Source organism: Pseudophryne corroboree, chromosome 11 (assembly GCF_028390025.1).
Source record: "Pseudophryne corroboree isolate aPseCor3 chromosome 11, aPseCor3.hap2, whole genome shotgun sequence".
NCBI lineage: Eukaryota > Metazoa > Chordata > Amphibia > Anura > Myobatrachidae > Pseudophryne > Pseudophryne corroboree.
Genome location: NC_086454.1, coordinates 130,622,355 through 130,639,899, shown reverse-complemented (window position 1 = coordinate 130,639,899; position 17,545 = coordinate 130,622,355). Strand labels below are relative to the sequence as shown.

Here is a 17,545-nt window from a genome sequence, read left to right as displayed (position 1 = left end):
GTTGTTATGGCCTCAGTAATCTGCTTTGCAACAGGGTATATATATATATATATATATATATATATATATATATATATATATATATATACGGCCGTATCACTGGACTGGATTTATACGCCAGTACCATTGTAATTATACGGCAGGATCACTGGATTTATATGGCAGGATCACTGTAATTATACGGCAGGATCACTGGACATACCGCTGTAATTATATGGCAGGATCACTGGAATATCGCTGGACATATACAGCAGTATCAATGGACATATACGGCAGTATCACTGGACATATACGGCAGTATCACTGAACATATACGGTGATAATGCCGATTTATTACCTTATAAAATTCAATATATATGGGTAAGAGACTCAATTGGCGTATGGGGTACCGTAAGGGTACGCACTTAGCGTAGCAGGCGCTCAGCCGTGGTCGAGTCGCACATGCGGCACGCTCGCTCACAGCTTAACGCTTGGTGTCGAGCACGCTATAGGCGGCCGACGACCGTAATGCTACGCAAACAGCGTAGCGGACGCTCGTGACCACGAGGGGAACACGAGCGGCGCAGACGCTCACGGGATGACACTCAGTAAACCTTGTATGCAACACACTGAAAGATTGAGTTTGTACTGTAAACCTTACTACTGAAATACTGTAGCGATATAACGCTGCTTAACCTTGCTAATATAAAAGCTGCTTGAGCGATTGAAACGCTCCGATTACCCTCAGCAATGTAATAAACACACAATACCTTGCTAAGGTTCCAACACCTTTACTAACAATATTTAGCTAAGTAAAAAAGGAAAAACAGTTAACAGTTCATACACTACAGGCTAACATAAATATCTAACAGAATAACTACACGTGAATAAACAATAGCGGCACAATCACACACACAAATACATAGACTAAGAATGAACGGCTAACATTACATGGGTAACAAAGTGGCCACAGAGAAACATACCATACGGGGAACACTCGCTAGCGCAACCGGATCCAGTCCTCCAATTATCAGAGATAAATGTTGATGAGAGAGAGTACTGGCCGGTCTGGGGACAGTGACCCTTATATACACAATATACAGTGCACTACAAAGGGTCCTATAATCTCATTGTTCATTGGACACAGGAATGTCTCCTCGCACTATAACAAAAGGTCATAGGTTAGTTTGAACAGGTGGGCTGTGACTATATTGAACTGCTCAGGTGGGAGGGAATCTCAGGATTCCCGCCGCATGGATAATGAACCGCAAATATAGTAAATGTCCAGAAACTACTAATAGACATAACTATACGCAGGAGCGATTAATCTTTACCTAACCAGCACCGGATTGTTTCTAATAAAATGTTCTTTAGTTAGGTACCAAACACCACTGCTCAAACCCTGTCTGACCCTTCGTATCATGCAAAGAGGAATTCCTCTGTCCAGGGACCAGTTACAATAAACAAACTTACAGTTATTATTAAGGGGAACATTACCTATAAAACATACTATTTGGATTTACTATGTAACGATTGAGTCGCCCGCTAGACGCACACAAACTCTACCATAAATGCACATACCACGCGCCAATGCGCACGGCCGTAGAAGCTCCATTACGCAACTGCGAATATGCGCACGCACGGGAGAGAATGTGCACGTGCAGCGGGCAAGCGCATGGGGTGAATATATGACAACGTGCAGCATGATATTTTTCCGACTTTGACAGTCCACCCTTTGGCAGTCATCAATAACTGCCACTTCCTAAAACAGTTCAAAAAAAGAAAAATATATGTCATCATGTAAATACCTTTTTATGATTGGGTAAAGGGAGGAGAGGAGAAGGTGGGAAAAAGGTATGACCTAGTGAGATAGTAGAAGCATGTGTGTATGAATCCATGTTTGAGGGGTCATGTATCATCGTGCCGTACGTGTTTTAAATCAAGCTTCGAGGTATTGCGAAGTATACATTTGAATCCTTCTTATCCCGTGTCAGGGATCTGTGGATGGGCTGTCAAACTCTACCGAGCTCTTTTCGGCTTTTGGTTGCAACAAATGGGGAGCACATTTAGTTGATGATACATGAAGGGGGGAGAACATGTGAATGCTGATATATGTGTCTATATTCCCTATCGACTATGTGTGTCATTACCTGGAGGTTGTAGAGGTGAAGATAAGAAACAATTGTTATAAATGCAGTTGTAAACTATGTGAGTTTAAATAAACAGTCGCCGATTGAGGTCTTGTTTGATGTCTTGTCTTGATGTACGTGTTGTCCGATATCTCTCGGTGATTTTGCTGTAAATAGCGAGCAAAAGTTGTTCCATTGTCCATAAAGTTACAGTCTCTAAGGTATTGGGCTATCGTAAAAGTTAAAGTCACTAGGGATATGGGGGGTCTGTGGCATAGTCCATCAATGGTCTGTATAAAAGAGGTTGTCAAATTCTTCTTCCAAGCGGATGTCTTTGTACCTTGGAGGAAAACAAAGGAGAAACGGGTGAAAGAAACGGACCGTGGAATCACATTTTCATCACAACATTGTCTCTATCGTTGGGTCATAAATCAAATTAGTTGTTGTTATTACAGTGTCCTCGCTCCTCAGACTCATCACTCTGGTACTACCTTTACACTTCGTTAAAGTCCGAACGCATCTAAATATCAGGCCAACCAATATGACGACTCCCAGAATACACAAGAGAAATTTCCCTACGTCCATTATAATACCTTGGGTCCATTCTCCTAAACCAGAGAACCAATTTCGTGGGTTCAACCATGACACCCAACTGGTCAGCTCATTACCCACAGCAGCGAGTGTGAGATTGTGTTTCCTTCGAAACTCCCACTTTAATTGTAGAATGTCATCCATCTTTTGGTCTATGACCTCGGCTGGGTCCTCCGTGCTGTTTGTAATGTACCTACAGCACTTTATTCCATATTGAGTTGCTAGGGTAACACAATACCCGCCTGTCACTGCTGTGAGATAATTGAGAATCATCCTATGCTGAACCAGCTCTGTTTTGTAGGCTTGTAACTCTCTCCCAGTATACCTGAATGTGTCGTCATACATTTCGGTGATATTGTCTAATAAATTTGCAAGCGCAGATATATATTTATAATTTATCACTCCTCTGGCGGTACGAGTGATATCTAACGTGAGTAGGAATTGAATCCCAGTGGATTCATGGATCAGATCAGAGGCCGAGTGCTCTGTCCTCTCTATCAGGTGCCGTTTAACGATGTGCTCGTAATGAGTGTGAGTATAAGGAGCTTGGGCACCGCGGTGAATGTCTTTCATTTTGTTATGGGATACAGTCATTACTTCAGGCAGTACTTTTCCACTGTAACACAATCCCTCTGAGTTTGGGGCAAGCCACTTATACGCCTTTCTCCCACATATGAAATATGCATCATCGGGGAGAACATATGGGACGGAGTATGACATTACCATGTTACAAATTTTCCATGTGAAATCTCCTAACCCTAACTCTCCCATCTGTCTAGTACACGTATCAGGTTGTACGATATGTGCACAGTATCCTGGTGATACTTCTCCAACTCGCATGGTCCTACTTCCTAGAGTATACCTATACTGGAAATATTTTCCATGGTCGGCTATCTGGCGTATAAGTTCTGTGTCTATGGGCATTCTATCGGCTCTATATGAAAATGTCATCGTTTGATTACTCCATGACACTTCCCAATTTCCCGGCTTTCGGGGATTGGAAATGTTAAAGCATACTAAAGACCTATCCACATGATACTGGTGGAGCTTCAAACTAGGAGGACTAGAGATATTAAACCTCTTGTCCACCGGCCTCCCACCACTTAACTCAAGTACCTCTCCTACCGTTAAAGGGAATGGTACTAGTCCTGGTTTGCTATGACCTTGAGGTACTTGAGAGCATACCCAACAGTCTGTCTGATTTAACACTTTACCCACTAAGGAGTGATAGTCACTCAATGGATGCCGGTCCATGTGGATATTAAAACTGGACTGACATTTCTTGATGCACCCATCCTCAACTATATTGTCACAATGCCTACAGATGCAGTTCTCTTCAGCTAACAATCCTTCACAATTCCTTCTATTGTCAATGCTACCAGATCGTTTTCTGATACTCGCCTTTACTCGGAGATTATGTTGCTCTTGGAAATCTACGCCTCCATCCTGGTCATCAGAACCCATTCCCGATCCTTTCTCGACCTCCATGGTACTCTCACCGAAACAGTCTGCTCTGGTCAACATCATGGTCAACAGGAAAATCCGGATCACAGTCTCTTGGGGCAAGTCCATCTTAGAGGAGTAAAAGGGGACAAATAAGAAGGGGGAAGGAGAATAGGAGGGAGATGGGAACTGGAGAAAATAACAAAAGGGAAAAAAGAAATCTGGCTCGACAAACGCCTCCGGTCTTATTATTCTCAGCGCTCAGGTGTCGTCTCAATCTTCCCGGAACAGACACTCTAGTGATACAACCTCTACCATCTGTTCTTTATCACGGGACCTCTCTGGGTCAGCGACCTTTTTACAATGAGACGAATGGACCCAAGTCTCTCTCTCGGCAACCTTCAATGCTGTTGTGCTGGTCAATAAGACTTGATATGGTCCTTCCCATCTGTCAATAAGGCAACCTGAGCGTAGAAAATTCCGTATCATTACATAATCCCCAGGTTCAATGTCATGACAATTATTGTCTGGCAAATCAGGAATCACCAACTTTAGATTATCATTCTGATTCCTCAATTGCTTACTCATCTTAATAAAGTACTTTACGGTTACTTCATTGTTACACTTCAAATCATCCTGGGGGTTAATCATAACATGGGGTTGTCGACCAAACAGAATTTCAAAGGGAGACAGATTAAGAGGGGACCTGGGAGTGGTTCTGATGCTGTATAATACGATTGGCAAAGCTTCGGGCCACAACAATCCTGCTTCAGCCATTACCTTGCTTAATTTGTTTTTAATAGTGCTGTTTACTCTTTCCACCTTCGCACTCGCCTGGGGGCGGTACGGAGTGTGCAGCTTACTATTAATTCCCATCAACTTACACATTGTTTGAAAGACTTCACCTGTAAAATGGGTACCCCTATCACTCTCAATGATTCTAGGGATACCATACCTGCACTCAAATTCCTGCACAATTTTCTTTGCAGTAAACACAGCGGTATTTGTGGCCGCGGGAAAAGCTTCAACCCAATTTGAGAACACGTCAATACAGACCAATACATACTTTAAATTTCTACAAGGTGGCAATTGTATGAAATAAATTTGTATTACCTGAAAAGGGCCATCTGTCGGAGGGATATGGGATGGCTCTGTTGGTATTGCCTTTCCGATAATCTTCCTCAAGCAGGTGAGACATGTCATCGCTCTTTTACTCGCATGGGAAGAAAATCCTGGGTAGCACCAATAAGCTCTTACCAACTTACACATTCCTTCTTTGCCTAGATGAGTCAGCCAATGTGCCGCTTCCGCTAGACTTGGAAGGTATGCACTGGGTGCCACTGGCTTACCCTGTCCATCTGTCCAGAGTCCTGAGGACTCCTGGCCATATCCTTTTGACCTCCAAACTGCCTTTTCCTGTGGGGAACACAAGTTTTGCATTTCACATAATTTCTGTGTGTTTACAGTATTAAATACCATTAGTTGTGTACTGTCTGTTTGTATAGGGTTACCGGCTGCTGATTTAGCAGCTTCGTCTGCTCGGCTGTTACCAAGTGATACCGGGTCTTGGCTATACGTGTGAGCTTTACACTTGATAACAGCCACTCTGTCGGGTTCCTGTATCGCTGTTAGAAGTCTTTTGATGTGGGCTGCATGCGCTACTGGTGTGCCGGCTGCCGTCATGAAATTTCTGAGGCGCCATAGGGCCCCGAAATCATGGACTACTCCGAAGGCGTACCTAGAATCTGTGTAGATATTGGCTGACTTGCCTTTAGCCAATTCGCATGCTCTGGTTAGGGCAACCAGTTCAGCAACTTGTGCTGAGTGTGGTGGGTCTAGCGGTTCCGCTTCTATGGTACCTTGGTCATCTACGACTGCGTATCCAGTACACAAGTCTCCCGAGTCCGTCTGTCTGTGACAACTACGGTCAGTGTGGAAAGTAAAATCTACATCTTCCAGTGGGTTGTCACTGATGTCAGGCCTTGCCGTGAAATTTTGGGCCAAATATTCCATACAATCATGTGTGTCGCTGTCCTTACTAAATCCTCCTTCACCATCACTCTCATCCTCCACCCTTTGTGCCTGTCCAGGCACACCTGGGAGATACGTTGCAGGATTTAATGCGCTGCATCTCCTTACGGGGACCATCAATGCCAATTCCCATCTTGTAAACCGCGCTGATGAGACGTGTCTGGTTTGGGCAGAATTCAGTAAAGCTGACACTGCATGTGGTGTATGAATTGTGAGGTTGTGTCCTAGTACTACATCTTCGCTTTTACTTACTAGCAATGCTATTGCTGCAACGCTTCGCAAGCATGTGGGGAGGGATCGCGCTACCGTATCTAGCTGAGCGCTATAGTAGGCTACCGGCCTGCTGGCATCACCATGCTTCTGGGTTAAGACACCTGCTGCGCACCCAGCACTCTCTGTTCCGTACAGTTCAAAGGGTTTTCCATAATCTGGCATACCTAATGCTGGTGCCTGCGTTAGGCACTGTTTAAGTCTCTCAAATGCCATCTCAGACTCGTCCGTGTGCGAAATCTGATCAGGTTTGTTTGAGGAGACCATCTCCTGTAAAGGCAAGGCCAGTATGGAAAAACCTGGGATCCAGTTACGGCAATACCCACACATTCCTAAAAACGTTCTAATCTGTTGCTGGGTTTGTGGCAGGGTCATGTCACGAATTGCTTGAATTCTATCAGCGGTAAGGTGTCTCAGTCCTTGTGTTAGACAGTGTCCCAAATACTTCACACGGGTCTGGCATAATTGTAACTTGTCCTTGGAAACCTTGTGTCCTGTGTCTGAAAGATGAAACAGGAGTTGTTTCGTATCTCTCAGGGACGCTTCCAGTGAATCTGAACACAGCAGTAAATCATCTACATACTGTATCAATATTGATCCACTCTCTGGTTGGAAAGACTGTAAACAATCATGCAGGGCCTGTGAGAAAATACTTGGACTATCTATGAAACCTTGTGGTAAGCGAGTCCAGGTGTACTGAACTCCTCTGTAAGTAAATGCGAATAAGTATTGACTGTCAGGGTGCAGAGGTACCGAGAAGAAGGCGGAGCAGAGGTCAATAACAGTGAAAAATTTGGCAGTGGGAGGGATTTGCATAAGGATGACAGCTGGATTTGGCACTACAGGGAATTGACTCTCAACTATTTTGTTGATCCCCCTTAGATCCTGCACTAATCTGTAACCCCTCCCCCCACTCTTTTTAACAGGGAAGATGGGACTATTGGCAGTGCTGGACGTCCTTACCAGAATGCCCTGTTGTAGCAAGCGCTCTATTACAGGGTAAACTCCTAACTCCACCTCTGGCTTCAGAGGATATTGTGGGATTTTTGGAGCTGTCCTACCATCTTTTACTTGCACAACTACTGGGGCTACATTTGCCATTAATCCAGTGTCTTGTCCGTCCTTGGTCCAAAGTGACTCCGGTATCTGGGAAGTCATTTCTTCTACCTTGGACGGACACCTATTTACAATAACAGTGTGTGACATTAATCTTATTGGGGAGTCTAGCATATCCTGCGCTTCCTGAGCGTGGTTTTCGGGTATATCCAAGAACACACCTTCAAGAGTACAATATATGACGCATCCCATTTTGCACAGTAAATCTCTCCCTAGGAGATTAGTCGGAGCCGATGCAGCCAGCAGAAAAGAATGCTTGGTGTGCAAAGGCCCTATCGTAATCTCTGCTGGTTTGCTTAAAGGATATTGTCGCACTACTCCTGTTACTCCCATGGCTGGAAATGTTTTACCAGTGGTTCTCATGCCCACGGTCGAATTTATCACTGACTTGGCCGCCCCCGTATCTACAAGGAAATTTAGAGATTTACCAGCTACATCAATTGTGACCTCGGGTTCACTTCCAAGGCTCGCAATTAATTTCACTGGCTGCAGATTACAGGTGTGGCCCCACCCCTATGGTGCGTGGTGACCTCCCTGCATTGCGCTGGCAGCCATTACCTGCGAAGCGGGTAAATGGGAACTATCAGAGACTTGCCAGTCTCTTCTTGGGGGATACCTTCTTGTTTCCCCTGCGTGTGGCTCATAACTCCGTCTCTGCGGTCCTTGATCCCAATCTCGTATGTCATGTCGTTGTCTAGGGTTTTTATATGCATTGTGTGGGTTACTGGTGCAGTTACGTGCAAAATGTCCTTCCCTGCTACAATTGTAACATTTTACCATATACGGCTTACCACCAGGGGTCTGAGATTTAGACTGAGGCGGCCTTGTTGTAAGGGCTTGGATACTTATAGCCATCAGTTTATCACTCTGTGACTCCCTGCGTCTTGTGATGTTCCTGTCGTGCCCAACAGCAGTCTCTCTTAAGGCGGCCACCGACATGCCTCTCCAGTTAGGGTGAGTGGTTTGTACCCTATTCCTTAATACCATCTTTAAACCGTCCATCAAGACGGACACCGCTACCTCTCTATGGTGTATATTTGCCTCAATGTCCACAATCCCAGTATATTTAGCCATTTCCTCCAGTGCCCGGTGGAAATAGTCAGAGGCAGTTTCTCCTTCCATTTGTTTGATGGAGAAAATTTTGTTCCATTTTACCACAGCTGGGAAGTTTATTCCCAGCTGCAGATTGATTCTGGTTACATTATCTTGATTATACTCATCCGTAAGGAGTACCTCTTCGTCTAATTTACAGTCAGTTATAAATTTCACAGGGTCAATACTAGAGGGCAGGCATGCCCGCAGTAGTGTCCGCCAATCTTTGTTGTTAGGTTCAGTGGAGTTACCCAGGTCCTTAATGAACCTCTGACATGCGGCTAAATCTTTTCTGGGATCAGGGAATTCAGACAAAATTGTTCTTAATTCTGCTCGGGACCAGGGACAGTGCATTGCAATATTCCTGATGGGTGTGACCCCATTTGTGTCGGTCTGACCCCGAGGGGAACACGAGCGGCGCAGATGCTCACGGGATGACACTCAGTAAACCTTGTATGCAACACACTGAAAGATTGAGTTTGTACTGTAAACCTTACTACTGAAATATTGTAGCGATATAACACTGCTTAACCTTGCTAATATAAAAGCTGCTTGAGCGATTGAAACGCTCCGATTACCCTCAGCAATGTAATAAACACACAATACCTTGCTAAGGTTCCAACACCTTTACTAACAATATTTAGCTAAGTAAAAAAGGAAAAACAGTTAACAGTTCATACACTACAGGCTAACATAAATATCTAACAGAATAACTACACGTGAATATACAATAGCGGCACAATCACACACACAAATACATAGACTAAGAATGAACGGCTAACATTACATGGGTAACAAAGTGGCCACAGAGAAACATACCATACGGGGAACACTCGCTAGCGCAACCGGATCCAGTCCTCCAATTATCAGAGATAAATGTTGATGAGAGAGAGTACTGGCCGGTCTGGGGACAGTGACCCTTATATACACAATATACAGTGCACTACAAAGGGTCCTATAATCTCATTGTTCATTGTACACAGGAATGTCTCCTCGCACTATAACAAAAGGTCATAGGTTAGTTTGAACAGGTGGGCTGTGACTATATTGAACTGCTCAGGTGGGAGGGAATCTCAGGATTCCCGCCGCATGGATAATGAACCGCAAATATAGTAAATGTCCAGAAACTACTAATAGACATAACTATACGCAGGAGCGATTAATCTTTACCTAACCAGCACCGGATTGTTTCTAATAAAATGTTCTTTAGTTAGGTACCAAACACCACTGCTCAAACCCTGTCTGACCCTTCGTATCATGCAAAGAGGAATTCCTCTGTCCAGGGACCAGTTACAATAAACAAACTTACAGTTATTATTAAGGGGAACATTACCTATAAAACATACTATTTGGATTTACTATGTAACGATTGAGTCGCCCGCTAGACGCACACAAACTCTACCGTAAATGCACATACCACGCGCCAATGCGCACGGCCGTAGAAGCTCCATTACGCAACTGCGAATATGCGCACGCACGGGAGAGAATGTGCACGTGCAGCGGGCAAGTGCATGGGGTGAATATATGGCAACGTGCAGCATGATATTTTCCGACTTTGACAACGGCAGCATCAATGGACATATACGGCAGTATCACTGGACATATAAGGCAGTATCACTGGACTGTATTTATATGCCAGTACCACTGTAATTATACGGCAGCATCACTCACTGGACTTATATGGCTGGATCACTGGAATTATATGGCAGGATCACTGGAATTATACGGCAGTACCACTGGACATATACGGCAGCATCAATGGACATATACGGCAGTATCACTGGACAGATATGGCAGTATCACTGGACTGGACTTATACGCCAGTAGCACTGTAATTATACGGCAGGATCACTGGAATTACACAGCAGGATCACTGGAATTATACGGCAGTACCGCTGGACATATATGGCAGTATTAATAGACATATACGGCAGTATCATTGGACATATACGGCAGTATCACTGGACTGTACTTATATGCCAGTACCACTGTAATTATACAGCAGGATCACTGGGATTATACGGCAAGATCACTGTAATTATACGGCAGGTTCACAGGAATTATATGGCAGGATCACTGTAATTATACGGCAGGATCACTGGAATTATACGGTAGTATCACAGGAATTATACGCCAGTATCACAGGAATTATACAGCAATATCACTGGAATTATACGTCAGTATCACTGGAATTATATGACAGTATCACAGGAATTATACGGCAGTATCACTGGAATTATACACCAGTATCAGAGGAATTATACGCCAGTATCACAGGAATTATACGGCAATATCACTGGAATTATACGGCAATAATACTGGAATTATATGGCAATATCACTGGAATTATACACCAGTATCACAGGAATTATATGCCAGTATCACAGGAATTGTACGCCAGTATCACAGGAATTGTACGCCAGTATCACAGGAATTATATGGCAATATCACTGGAATTATACGCCAGTATCACAGGAATTATACGGCAGTTTCACGGGAATTATACGGCAGTATCACGGGAATTATATGGCAATATCACTGGAATTATATGCCAGCATCACAGGAATTATACGCCAGTATCACAGGAATTATACGGCAATATCACTGGAATTATACACCAACAACATAGCAAAACTACAGCAGCACTGGGGATATATATAGCAGCGGAGGACACCACCACTATGACTGGCAGGACTGATGCAGCATAAGATACTACACTGGACTGAGCAGCACAAGACAGCACTGGAATCACCACCCCACTTTCCCTCCCACACAGACAATGAGGACGGAGACACGTCCTCTCACTACACTCTCCGAGACTGGAGTGAAAATGGCAGCGATGTGCGGGTACTTATATGGAATCCAATCCCCGCGAGAATCTGACAGCGGGATGATGACGTTTTGCCTCATTCTGGTTTCCGAGTCAGGCGGGAAAACCCGAGCCTGACTCGGATCCGAACTCGGTTAGGGACGTTCGGTAGGGTTCGGATCTCAGGGAACCGAAGCCGCTCATCTCTACTATAGATGAATAGCACAGACAGTAACTGGTGAGGCAGTGACTATAAATGTATAGCACAGATGGTAACTGGTGAGGCAGTGACTATAGATGTATAGCACAGACCATAACCTGTGAGGTAGTGACAATAGATGTATAGCACAGACCATAACCGGGGAAGCAGTGACTATAGATGTATAGCACAGACCGTAACCGGTGAGGCAGTGACTATAAATGTATACACTGACCATAACAGGTGGGACAGCGACTATAGATGTATAGCACATACCATAACCGAAGAGGAAATGACTATAGATGTATAGCACAGACCATAACCAGTGAGGCAGTGACAATAGATGTATAACACAGACCATAACCAGTGAGGCAGTGACAATAGATGTATAGCACAGACCATAACCAGTGAGGCAGTGACTATAGATGTGTAGCACAGACCGTAACCGGTGAGGCAGTGACTATAGATGTATAGCACAGACTGTAACCAGTGAGGCAGTGACTATAGATGTATAGCACAGACCAAACATAACCAGTGAGGCAGTGACTATAGATGTATAGATCATACCGGTGAGGCAGTGACAAAACCATTGGACATCAACCATTTGGCACCAAGTTTTATGAAGTCTTGAGGTATCAAGTCCAATTCTTCTGTAACTTAATGCAGTTTAGCAATTGTCTGTTTTGTAGTAAGTAATGACACAACTTAGTCACCCTTACAGTAAAGAACCCCTTCATAAATAATGGTGAAACTGTCTTTTTTTTCTATTGACAATTTTTAACCCCTAGCCTCTGTATACTCCTTGGTACCAAAACTGTGTTTGACTTTGAATATATTTAGTCATATTAATTAGGTCACTCACTATTACAGTGCTTTTTCTCCGAAATAAACATATGTAGTTTGTTAACGTCTTTTAGTATTTAACACTTCTGTTGCTTTTATTTTTAGGTAGTGTGTCTCTTAACCATATAGCACTTTCCTCTATCCCTAAATTGCAAACAGTGGTATATATTCAAGATGTGACATTACTAGTAACTTGTACAATGGTAACACATAGGATTTAATTCAAGTTTGAAAGTAACTGGTACTATGTGCCACTACTCACTTTTCTTTCTAGAACCTTTTCCATTTATGTTAGCCACGATCTTGTTCACTTTAATGATTAAGTAATATAGGGGCAGATGTATTAACCTGGAGAAGGCATAAGGAAGTGATAAACCAGTGATAAGTACAAGGTGATAAACGCACCAGCCAATCAGCTCCAATATGCAAATTGACAGTTAGGAGCTGACTGGCTGGTGTGTTTATCACCTTGCACTTATCACTGGTTTATCACTTTCATATGCCTTCTCCAGGTAAATACATCTGCCCCATAGTTATTAACATGGCCTAGGTACGATAATGGGAGTTATTATTATTATTATTATTATTATTATTATTATTAACAGTTGCTTATATAGTGCAGCATATTCCGTTGTGCTTTACAATTGGAACAACAGTAATAGAACAAAACTGGGTAAAAACAGACAGACAAAGAGGTAGGAAGGCCCTGCTTGTAGACTTACAATCTATATGGAGTTTTGGACCTTTTTTTGGGCTGCAGGGAGGGGGTGTTACGGTTAGGAACACCCCCCCCCCCCCCTTCCCGGCCGCCCGGAGGATTAGGTTTCGGCTGTAGGGGGAAAAGGTTAGGTTTAGGCTGTGGGAAGGGGGGCTTAGGGTTAGGCATCACTGGGGAGGGTTAAGGGTAGGCTGCGGGGGAGAAGGGTTAGAGGTTTAGGGGGGCTTAGTTAGCATTGTTTCCCAATCCCTGTCAGGAGTCTAACAATCGGGATGCCGTGGTTGGTATTTTGACTGCCAACATCCCAACTGCCACCATTTCAGCCCCAACCCACTCATATTACCGATCAATAACTCTTATATAATCTTTCTACATAATGTAATATAATAGCTTAAGCAGAGCATTACCAGCTTTGGGATATGTTGCTATGACCACATCATCAATTCTTGCCTGAAATTTTTCCACATGCTCCCAATTTTTTGCAATTTCTATCCCTATTGGGATCCCATGCACAGGAGCCAACATCTGAAGTGAAGGGATGTCCATTGTTTTTATTCTGCAGAAAAAAAAAGTTTATTTTAATATAATCGTTTCTATTCGCTTCAAGTATAATTCGTCTTGCTTAAATGATTCTGAGATACAGTACAAGCAATTAATACAATTTACAGTGGACCTGTCAACACCCATGTGTCTTTCAGTTTTTATACTGTACTGAAAAAATGACTAAAACAATAAGAGGCATTTGGAGTATTATTACTCTTTATATCCATGTCAATTATTTCCCTCTGAAGAAATCATTTGTAAGCATGATGAATTGAGACCGTTACTGAATTCAATACTGTAAAATAATAAAATTTGTCCCTCCAAGGCGCTACTCTACAATAGCTCGCTGTATTTCACCAAAATGGAATTACCTAATTCCACAGATAAACAATAATAGTATAGACGTAATATAGTATGACAAATGAATGCTACCTATTGTACATAGCTTTATGTAAATCCTCTGGTTGGGGATGTATAAATGAACAATGTGGTGATTCAGATATATAGTGAAAGTTTTTTCAACACTCCAAAAATAGATATTATATAAATAGATAACTAATTATATATTTAACATTTTATAACGATGTCTGAATGTCACAGTTAAGTAAAGCAATCCACAATTGAATAGCGCACATAAAATAGAATTCTCAGCAATCAGCTAAAATTACCTCTGAAAGCATAATTGCACATAGGAGTGGTTTACTAAATAACTTCTGAAGGCAAAACAATATAAAACCAATAATTCCAGATATAAATACTGGGTAGATAAGAATAAATGTAGATGAGCCATAAGCTGGTAATTACCTTTGAAGGCAAATGGAATTAACACGCATAATGTCATAATTAATGATTGCTGAAGGCAAAAAGACGCAATCTTCTAAAATGAATGTTTGCAGATATAAAAACGGATCAGTCCGCAATGAATAATCAGTTAAGCAGTTTTCAGGAATCTGCCTAGCCACACCCGCCCTGATTGACAGGCTGTGATTCAGGGGGCACTGCATGTGGCAACACAGGATCCGTTCTGCACATGCACAGAACAAGTCCTGTTCACAAGCAGGTGCCCCACCATTGGAGATGTACCCATATCTCATAACCTATATTTCTAACCTTAATTACAACACTTTATCTTTTCATCACTAACAATAATTGTAACTACATTTTGCATCAATATTGGTCCAATCACCTTAGGAAGCATTCTTTTAAAAATACTTAAAATAAAATAATACAATTAAATTTTTAATTTATACCGTGTTTGCTCTCAGTGGATAGGAGTAGAGATGAGCGGGTTCGGTTTCTTTGAATCCGAACCCGCACGAACTTCACTTTTTTTTCCACGGGTCCGAGCGACTCGGATCTTCCCGCCTTGCTCGGTTAACCCGAGCGCGCCCGAACGTCATCATGACGCTGTCGGATTCTCGCGAGGCTCGGATTCTATCGCGAGACTCGGATTCTATATAAGGAGCCGCGCGTCGCCGCCATTTTCACTCGTGCATTGAGATTGATAGGGAGAGGACGTGTCTGGCGTCCTCTCCATTAGAATAGAGATAGATAGATTAGATAGAGAGAGATTGTGCAGAGTCGCAGACAGAGTTAGTTTACCACAGTCAGTGACCAGTGCAGTTGCTAGTTAACTTTTATTTAATATAATATATCCGTTCACTTCTCTCTGCTATATCCGTTCTCTGCCTGAAAAAAAAAACGATACACAGCACAGTCAGTCACACAGTGTGACTCAGTCTGTGTGCACTCAGCTCAGCCCAGTGTGCTGCACAGTCATCAATGTATAAATTAAAAGCTTATAATTAATTGTGGGGGAGACTGGGGAGCACTGCAGGTTGTTAGCAGGAGCCAGGAGTACAATTATATTAATTAACAGTGCACACTTTTGCTGCAGGAGTGGTGACCAGTGCCTGACCACCAGTATAGTATTGTTGTATACTACTAATATCTCTTTAAATATCAACCAGTCTATATTAGCAGCAGACACAGTACAGTGCGGTAGTTCACGGCTGTGGCTACCTCTGTGTCGGCACACGGCAGGCAGTCCGTCCGACCAGAATTGTATTATTTATTATTATATACCTACCACCTAACCGTGGTTTTTTTTTCATTCTTTATACCGTCATAGTGTCATCCTAATTGTTACGAGTATACTACTATCTCTTTATCAACCAGTGTACAGTGCGGTAGTTCACGGCTGTGGCTACCTCTGTGTCGGCACACGGCAGGCAGTCCGTCCGACCAGAATTGTATTATTTATTATTATATACCTACCACCTAACCGTGGTTTTTTTTTCATTCTTTATACCGTCATAGTGTCATCCTAATTGTTACGAGTATACTACTATCTCTTTATCAACCAGTGTACAGTGCGGTAGTTCACGGCTGTGGCTACCTCTGTGTCGGCACACGGCAGGCAGTCCGTCCGACCAGAATTGTATTATTTATTATTATATACCTACCACCTAACCGTGGTTTTTTTTTCATTCTTTATACCGTCATAGTGTCATCCTAATTGTTACGAGTATACTACTATCTCTTTATCAACCAGTGTACAGTGCGGTAGTTCACGGCTGTGGCTACCTCTGTGTCGGCACACGGCAGGCAGTCCGTCCGACCAGAATTGTATTATTTATTATTATATACCTACCACCTAACCGTGGTTTTTTTTTCATTCTTTATACCGTCATAGTGTCATCCTAATTGTTACGAGTATACTACTATCTCTTTATCAACCAGTGTACAGTGCGGTAGTTCACGGCTGTGGCTACCTCTGTGTCGGCACACGGCAGGCAGTCCGTCCGACCAGAATTGTATTATTTATTATTATATACCTACCACCTAACCGTGTTTTTTTTTTCATTCTTTATACCGTCATAGTGTCATCCTAATTGTTACGAGTATACTACTATCTCTTTATCAACCAGTGTACAGTGCGGTAGTTCACGGCTGTGGCTACCTCTGTGTCGGCACACGGCAGGCAGTCCGTCCGACCAGAATTGTATTATTTATTATTATATACCTACCACCTAACCGTGGTTTTTTTTTCATTCTTTATACCGTCATAGTGTCATCCTAATTGTTACGAGTATACTACTATCTCTTTATCAACCAGTGTACAGTGCGGTAGTTCACGGCTGTGGCTACCTCTGTGTCGGCACACGGCAGGCAGTCCGTCCGACCAGAATTGTATTATTTATTATTATATACCTACCACCTAACCGTGGTTTTTTTTTCATTCTTTATACCGTCATAGTGTCATCCTAATTGTTACGAGTATACTACTATCTCTTTATCAACCAGTGTACAGTGCGGTAGTTCACGGCTGTGGCTACCTCTGTGTCGGCAGTCGGCAGGCAGTCCGTCCATCCATAATTGTATTATTATTATAATATATACCACCTAACCGTGGTTTTTTTTTCATTCTTTATACCGTCATAGTGTCATACTAGTTGTTACGAGTATACTACTATCTCTTTATCAACCAGTGTACAGTGCGGTAGTTCACGGCTGTGGCTACCTCTGTGTCGGCAGTCGGCAGGCAGTCCGTCCATCCATAATTGTATTATTATTATAATATATACCACCTAACCGTGGTTTTTTTTCCATTCTTTAATCTTTATACCGTCGTCATAGTGTCATACTAGTTGTTACGAGTATACTACTATCTCTTTATCAACCAGTGTACAGTGCGGTAGTTCACGGCTGTGGCTACCTCTGTGTCGGCAGTCGGCAGGCAGTCCGTCCATCCATAATTGTATTATTATTATAATATATAC

At 42.8% G+C, this 17,545-nt stretch overlaps 1 pseudogene; it reads right to left on the bottom strand.

Annotated features, from left to right (window-relative positions):
• The window catches only part of LOC134969095 (sulfotransferase 1 family member D1-like), a 286,533-nt pseudogene that overhangs the window by 56,914 nt on the left and 212,074 nt on the right, over positions 1-17,545 (bottom strand).